This window comes from Lathyrus oleraceus, chromosome 1 (assembly GCF_024323335.1).
Source record: "Lathyrus oleraceus cultivar Zhongwan6 chromosome 1, CAAS_Psat_ZW6_1.0, whole genome shotgun sequence".
Taxonomy (NCBI): Eukaryota; Viridiplantae; Streptophyta; class Magnoliopsida; order Fabales; family Fabaceae; genus Lathyrus; species Lathyrus oleraceus.
In genome coordinates this window covers 446,822,141-446,829,386 of record NC_066579.1, presented here as the reverse complement: position 1 = coordinate 446,829,386, position 7,246 = coordinate 446,822,141, and the positions used below count along the sequence as shown (strand labels likewise).

Here is a 7,246-nt window from a genome sequence, read left to right as displayed (position 1 = left end):
TGAGGTAGAAGAGCACAAATTATTCTCATATGAAAATGTTGAGTTAGACAATGAGAAGACCAAAAAATGGAATGACAAAAAATAACAAAAAAAAGAGAGAAAAAAATATAATAATAATAATAACCAACTTCATCCCTAAATAGCAGAACTTTTAAAGACTTAGAAGACTTCTAATTAGACAACTAACAATATTAAAAACAAGGACTTATAATAAAAAATCAATGCACCGGATTGTGTCTTTGTGATAACTACTGTCGCGCCATAAGTAGTCAGAAAAGTGGTTAACCTCTTAAAAAGTTTAAATTATTTTCAAATATGGATAGAATTCATCTAATAATTTAGACACGATCATATCTAATCAAAGTAGTAGCTATAATAATTTTTTCTAGGTTATCAACCTAATAATAATGTTAAGTTATTTAAAAAAAATATATGCCTTACAAAAAAAATGATCGCACTATTTTTAAATGCAATTATTTTGGTAGAAATAGTCACGTTACTTCAAAAAATTTCAACAAAACTCACTATTTAAAATGGACTTTTAGACCATCTTCTAATATGACCTATTTTAAATCCACTAATACAAAAGGATCAAAAAAAAATTGAATACCAAAGTTTAAAAAGTAGAATTATTTTACATGAATGTTTTGCAACATCAAATTCGAAACATCAAAACAAAAATGATTGTACAAAATATTTATCCAAAGATTTCAATGTTTTTGTCTTCAACTCCACTGTGAGAAGATGACTCCAGATATAAAAAAAATCTTTAGAAAGATTCTCAGAAAGGAAACATCTGAGAAATAGATTGAAAATGTTTTATATAAAAAAAATTAAAAGATTCTAGAAAATAGATCGTTAATTGATTCTCAAAATAACAAAGGAAAAGACAAACTAAAATTTTGAAAAATGATAAAGGTAAGTCACTTGTTAAGAAAATTAATAAAAAAAATTATGTTTACGTTTTCAATAAATGTTAAATGTGCTCAACTTAATTTCAAAAAGAGAACGTGGTTAAAAAATAAAAAGAAGATGCAAACAGAAATATCTGTCAACTAATCAATTATACCATAGATCTAATCAATTAGATCCTCAAAAGCATGCAACTATTTTCATCAATCAAACAGTTTATTAATTGCATAAATATTCAAAAATTTAGTAAAACAATCATATATTTATTTATGTGTTTCTTCATCTAGTTTACTTCTACTATAATTTTGAATATGTTTAATGTAGAATGAAGTTGAAAGAAATGGATAGAAAAACTCATCTATTTATTTATTTATTTATTTATTCACTTTTTTTCTTCGACTTCAACTTTGGATCTATTTAATGTGTAAATAGATAAATTAAAATTAATTTTTTGGAATAAAATAATAAAAGTATTTTTTCTTAATTTTGTTGAAGTATTTTTATAAAATTTTAGGTTTTGGGATAAAAAAATATGATGAAAAAGAATAAAAATATTATAATTTAAAAAATCTTGATAAAATTTTGAAATTTCAAAATATTGAGAATTAACTTTAAAATATGTTAAGAGACAAATTTAGAAAATTTGAAAATAAATAGGGACTTATGTGCAAATTTTTTAAACATATGTGAACCAATTTAAGATTCATACTTAATAAAATAAGAGAGAAAAATTAAATTATTAATTAATTATAAAAAAAATCAACATATATGAACTAATTTGAGATTCATACTTACTTAATTGAATAAGAAAAAAAAATTAAATTAGTAATTATTATTAAAAAAAAAACTTAAAATCATTTATTTTATAAGTTCATAAATGTAGAATGAAAAATTTGAATTACTCTAAAAGAATGCATTACCTCCAAAACGCATGTAGAAAATAAAATCTAAAAAATGCATTACCTCCAAACACAGCGTTATAGAAAAATAACTAAAATATTGTTGCTGCCCAGGATCGAACTGGAGACCTTTAGTGTGTAAGACTAACGTGATAACCACTTCACCACAGCAACTCCTTGTTCGTCTGTGTGATAATAAGATATAAATCGTTTTTAACATATTTCACCACGCTATAAATAATAAGGTTTTACAACAAACAAGCTGCAATCACAGTTTATTAACACTTTTAAACACATGTTTTTGTCAGAGTAAAGTAATATATATCCCCCAAAATTTATTTATTTTAATGAGGCTCAAATAAAATTTATGAACTAATAGATAGTAATGTAGATAAGACTCGTCCACTAATAAGTATGTTAAATACAATGTATAAAACTCATCCACTAATAGTATTTTATATAAAATGTACAAGTTTTTTAAAATTTGAAACGATTATGTAGTCGGTTGGTCTCTAAACTATTTGTTAAGTTTTAAATAATTTTAAAAGTAAAACAAAAGCTTTAATCAGATTTCTGAACTTTTTCTTTTAAAATTAAATTATTTTATTAAAATAGTGTTAATAAAAAATCAATCAACATTGATGTTGCACATCATATAATATATAATCAGATTTTAAACTAATTTGCACTTTATAAATAGGTTATTGAACTAATGAAAATATATGAGAATTGATTTATTATGCATAAAATATAATATTATTATTTATATTTATTATAATTCTACATGAAATATATATGAAATATAACAATATATGCATCATCAACAACATAGAGTTTTGGATAAGAAATTTCATATAAAGTGAGGATTTGGACATAAGAAAAGTGGTTATTTTTTAGTTTGGAATAAGTGCTGTAAAAGTTATAAAGAGGGAGGGTTGGGAATTAGATCCCTGAAAGTTCTCAATGATGATGTCATTCTTCATCTGTGTTGGTCTTTGGTTCAAGTAAATTGGGCTAGGATGCTATCTTCTAGAGTCTAAAGATGCAATAAAGTCATAACTCATCGTATTTACTATTCTATATGAAGAGAATATTCAAAATGGTTGATTGGTAATGGTAATAACATTAACTTTTGATTGGATTGTTGAATGGAATATCCTCTAGTTAAAAAATTCAAAATTCATCATAAGTATCACAAAACTCTTACATACAAGGTATCATAATACTTATATAACAAAGTCTAGTCTTTTCTCTTAAATCTTCAAACAATTATACTAGAGCTTCTGAGTTATGTTTCTACTTGCTACATTCCCAAAAAAAACATTGAAAATATGTTGATTTGGGTCCTGAGGATGGTGATCTCAGCTTAAAATAGACCTATAATTTCCTAGTCAAACCTTCTACTTCTGATCAATGGAGCATTTTCCCTTAGAATCCTTCTAAGTCTATCTTGGCGTGGAGATACATGCATAATAGATTACTCACTGATGAAAACATATCAAGAAGAGATATTGTTTGGTCAATATATATTTTGAGGTTTGGAAATCCATAAACATAATCAGATTTGACGAAAAATTGGTTCATAGGAAATCTTGTGTTTCCTTGCTGCTGCTACCAGTTTTTCTGAAATTCAAACCAGGAAAGCTTCAAAATCTTCTATGAACAACTTCTGCATTCTTAAGAAATTTAAGATCAATATTCATCTTACTAAAATCAAGAAAACCATTAGCATTCATTGGTCGCCTCCTTCTAGGGGATGGATCAAATGTAACATTATTTGTTTAGCTAGAGGTATTCCTTCATTGTGTTCTTTTGGGGGAGCCTTTAGAAATGAGTCACATGATTTCTTGGGAAGATTTTTCAATTTCTTGGGTGATGGTAATGCTTTGTATGTAGACTTGTCTGCAACCATGACAACAATGGAGCAAGCTAGAGATAGAAGGTGGAATAGTCTTTGGATTGAATCAGATTCCACTATTATGGTGAGAGCCTTCACAAATGTCAAGTTGATTCCTTGGAGTATAAGGGATATGTGGTTTAATTGTGTAGCTATTACTTATTATATGAGATTTTTGGTCTCCCATATCTATAGAAAAGATAATGGTTGTGTTGATTCTCTAGCCAAAACTAGGTTTATTTCTAGATCTCACAACTGATTTCATTTTTTGCATAGTAATATAGACAAAGATTTTTTATTAGACAAGCTTGATACCCCAAAACTTAGACTTTCTTCCTAAGGGATTTTAGTTTGGTATACCCTTGTGTATCTTGATTTTTGTCATTTATTTTATTTGGTTCTTTGGTTTAAAAAAAGGTGTATACATTACAAATTATAAAATAAATAATAAATATATTTAAAGTTTAATTCACAACTAAAATAAAGTATAACAATCAACAAACTTTATTATTAAATATTTATTTTATATTTTAAATTTTGGTAGACCGTCAAATGCACAACTTTAACAAAAAATACTCAGGTCACTATCCTTACTATTGACCTGTAATATTAATATCATGTCTGGTTCTAGGCCTTTAAAATTTTTGAAGACATAAATTCTCTGTGATACTTGCAAATATGTAATTATTGAGAATTGGAAAAGGACAATGGTCCGTTTCAGGGCCGTCTTTTAGAGTGTGCAAGATGGATTACAACACAAGGCCTTAAGTTTTTAAAGATAAAATTATAGTTAAATAAGGTTTTATAATAAATTTGGCATGGTTAAACAATGACTAAATATGACTCTTATTTGTTTTATCATAGCTTATCAATACCTAATCAACCAAGGACTTTAAAAAATTAAGACGACCCTAGTTGGTTGTCATATTTTATATTAACTGCTAAGCTAAGGACTTTAAAACTTGTCTTGAAAAAATGAAACACATAAATCTTTGGCAATGTTCACCTATCATTTGCAAAAGGTTCAAATGATCTAAGCAAGATGCAAAGGCCTACAAAATAACACAGGTTATAAATACTTGCTTGGAGGGGAAGAAAGTAAAACTCAACATTACTTGGATGAAGCACTACATATGGAGGACCAATTTTTGCGAAATAAAATGAACTATAATTTTTTTTAAGGGTGGAGACAAAAATAAAAATATTTCTCACTCAATGATCAAGTTAACGCATGCTAAATCTAACATTTCTAGATTAAAGCATGTGCAAGCTTATTTGGAGGAGGACTCGGAAAACAAAAACCATGTGATCAACTAATATAAATAGTTATTTAACAATGATAACTTATATGCATTCTAACTTAATGTAAAGTTTAATATCATAATTAATCACCAAAGGCGACAATGCTTTTCTCCCTGTCATGCCACAACTTGATGAAAACAAAACAATTGTTTTTCAAATGTATGGAAACTCTGCACCTGGACCAGATGACTTTGGTTGTTGCTTTTACCAAATACTCTAGGATATAGTAGAGGATGATGTCATGGCCCCAGTCACAAATTCATGTACATAAGATTAGATCTCACTCAACCTTAACTCTCTCAATATTACTTTGATACCCAAATTCCATAAGGCAGATACCATAAAGAACTTTAAACTTATAGCATTGACAAATTTCTAATTCAATATTACAATCAAATTCATAGTAGATAAGGTTGATAGTTTGACTCCCAAAAAAGTCTCAGGGCATAAGAGAGGATTCATATGAGGCAATAGTATATATATAAAAATGCATAGCAATCACATACGAGACAATAAATTTATTCGACAAGAAATCCTTTTGAGAGAACACAAATATGAAAATTGATATCAAAAGGATATTAATACATTAAATTGGAGTGATTCACTCAGGGTGCTTAAGAAATTTATCTTTAATACTATATTTTGCAACTAAACTACAACAATACTCCACTTAGTAATGGATCATTCTTCTTTAGCTATTCTATAGGAGTAAGACAATGATATCCCCTATCTCCTTTAATATTTTGCATTGTTTGATATGCTTTAAGTATTACTCATGGCATAACTACCTTTCCAAGTCACACTTTCTTTGCAAAAAACATATTATAACAGTCTTTTATAAAAATACCAAAAGAAATGCCTCTAAATTTAGGCCAACACTCGAGTCCACAAAATGCAAAGTGTTTGGAAGAGATATTTCAAGTATTAAACTAAAACTAAATGCATGACTCCTTAATTTCAATAAATCAGGAAAACCTTAATTACCTTGTAGTATCGATATTAAAGGGCAAGCTAAGAGTTCAACATTTACAACTAATAGCAAATAGGGTCATAGCCAAATTATCCACATGGAAAATACACATCTTATCTATGATGGAAATAATTCAACTGGTTAACTTAGTGATCCATGACATGCTACTTTACAACCTTAAAATCTATGCGCAGTCTATTTTACTCATCAATAAACTAGATACTTGTATAAGAAACTTTATATGGTTTGGAAACATTAATAATAGAAATATGATAACAGTTAAATGGATTTAGGATTACACTCTTGTTATAACACATGGTTTAGGAATACGATACATAAGGCTCATCAACAAAGTTGGATGTCTATACCATGCTTAGAAATTGTTCACCTCACCAAATCAGTGGGAAAAAACCTTGAAAAATAAATACTTTAGGGACAATATACCAATAAACCACCATATCTAATCCTCATTCTGGCATGAAATTGAACATATTCTGGCATACATCAATAACCTTACTGTCATACCCCAAAAATTACCCATCATTTTTCCTAAAAAAAAAAAAAAAAAAAAAAAAAAAAAAAAAAACGAAAAAAAAAACGAAAAAAAAAAAAAAAAAAAAAAAAAAGAAAAAAAAAAATTTTTTTTAATTAATTAATTAATTAATTAATTAATTAATTAATTAAAATAAATAAATAAATAAAATATAACAAATTATTTTAGACTTGGGTCTCCCTCATTCCAAGCCCATTACCCACGAAATTAGTCTATAAATACTGAAGTTTCAGTAGGGGAGTTACACTTGGAGTTACACTTGGAGTGACACTTGGAGTTTACACTGGGAGATTTACTGGACACTGGGAGATTTACTAGAGAAAGAAGGAAGAGAAGCAAAACACTCTGAGGTTTCCTTGGAACAAAACCTTGAGGAAAAAGAAAGAGAGAGAACAGAGAAGGACGGATAGAAACTTTGGCATAGGAACCCTGCCTACCCGGAGAATTCAGAGTAAAGAAACCCTGAAGGCAGCCCATCTGCACCGAAGCCATCGTCGTCCAATTCCCGCTGCCTAACTTATTCCGATACTACAAGTGGTCAATCCCTTCAACCTTGAATTGGCAAACAGGTTTGCGTATCTCTATTGTTTATACTTTCAATTGGCCATATCTACATATATAATGCATCATGATTAAATGTTGATATATAATTTGCTTTCGTATGGGAATTTAAATATGCCTGAATACCCTGAATGTTTGATCATGTTATTCCT

At 28.0% G+C, this 7,246-nt stretch overlaps 1 non-coding gene across 1 annotated transcript; it reads right to left on the bottom strand.

The window, feature by feature from the left end:
* Positions 1 to 1,912: 1,912 nt before the first annotated feature.
* On the bottom strand, positions 1,913 to 1,985 carry TRNAV-UAC (transfer RNA valine (anticodon UAC)). Its single transcript has one exon. It is a non-coding gene; the product is annotated as a tRNA-Val (tRNA).
* Between the last annotated feature and the right edge of the window lie 5,261 nt (positions 1,986 to 7,246).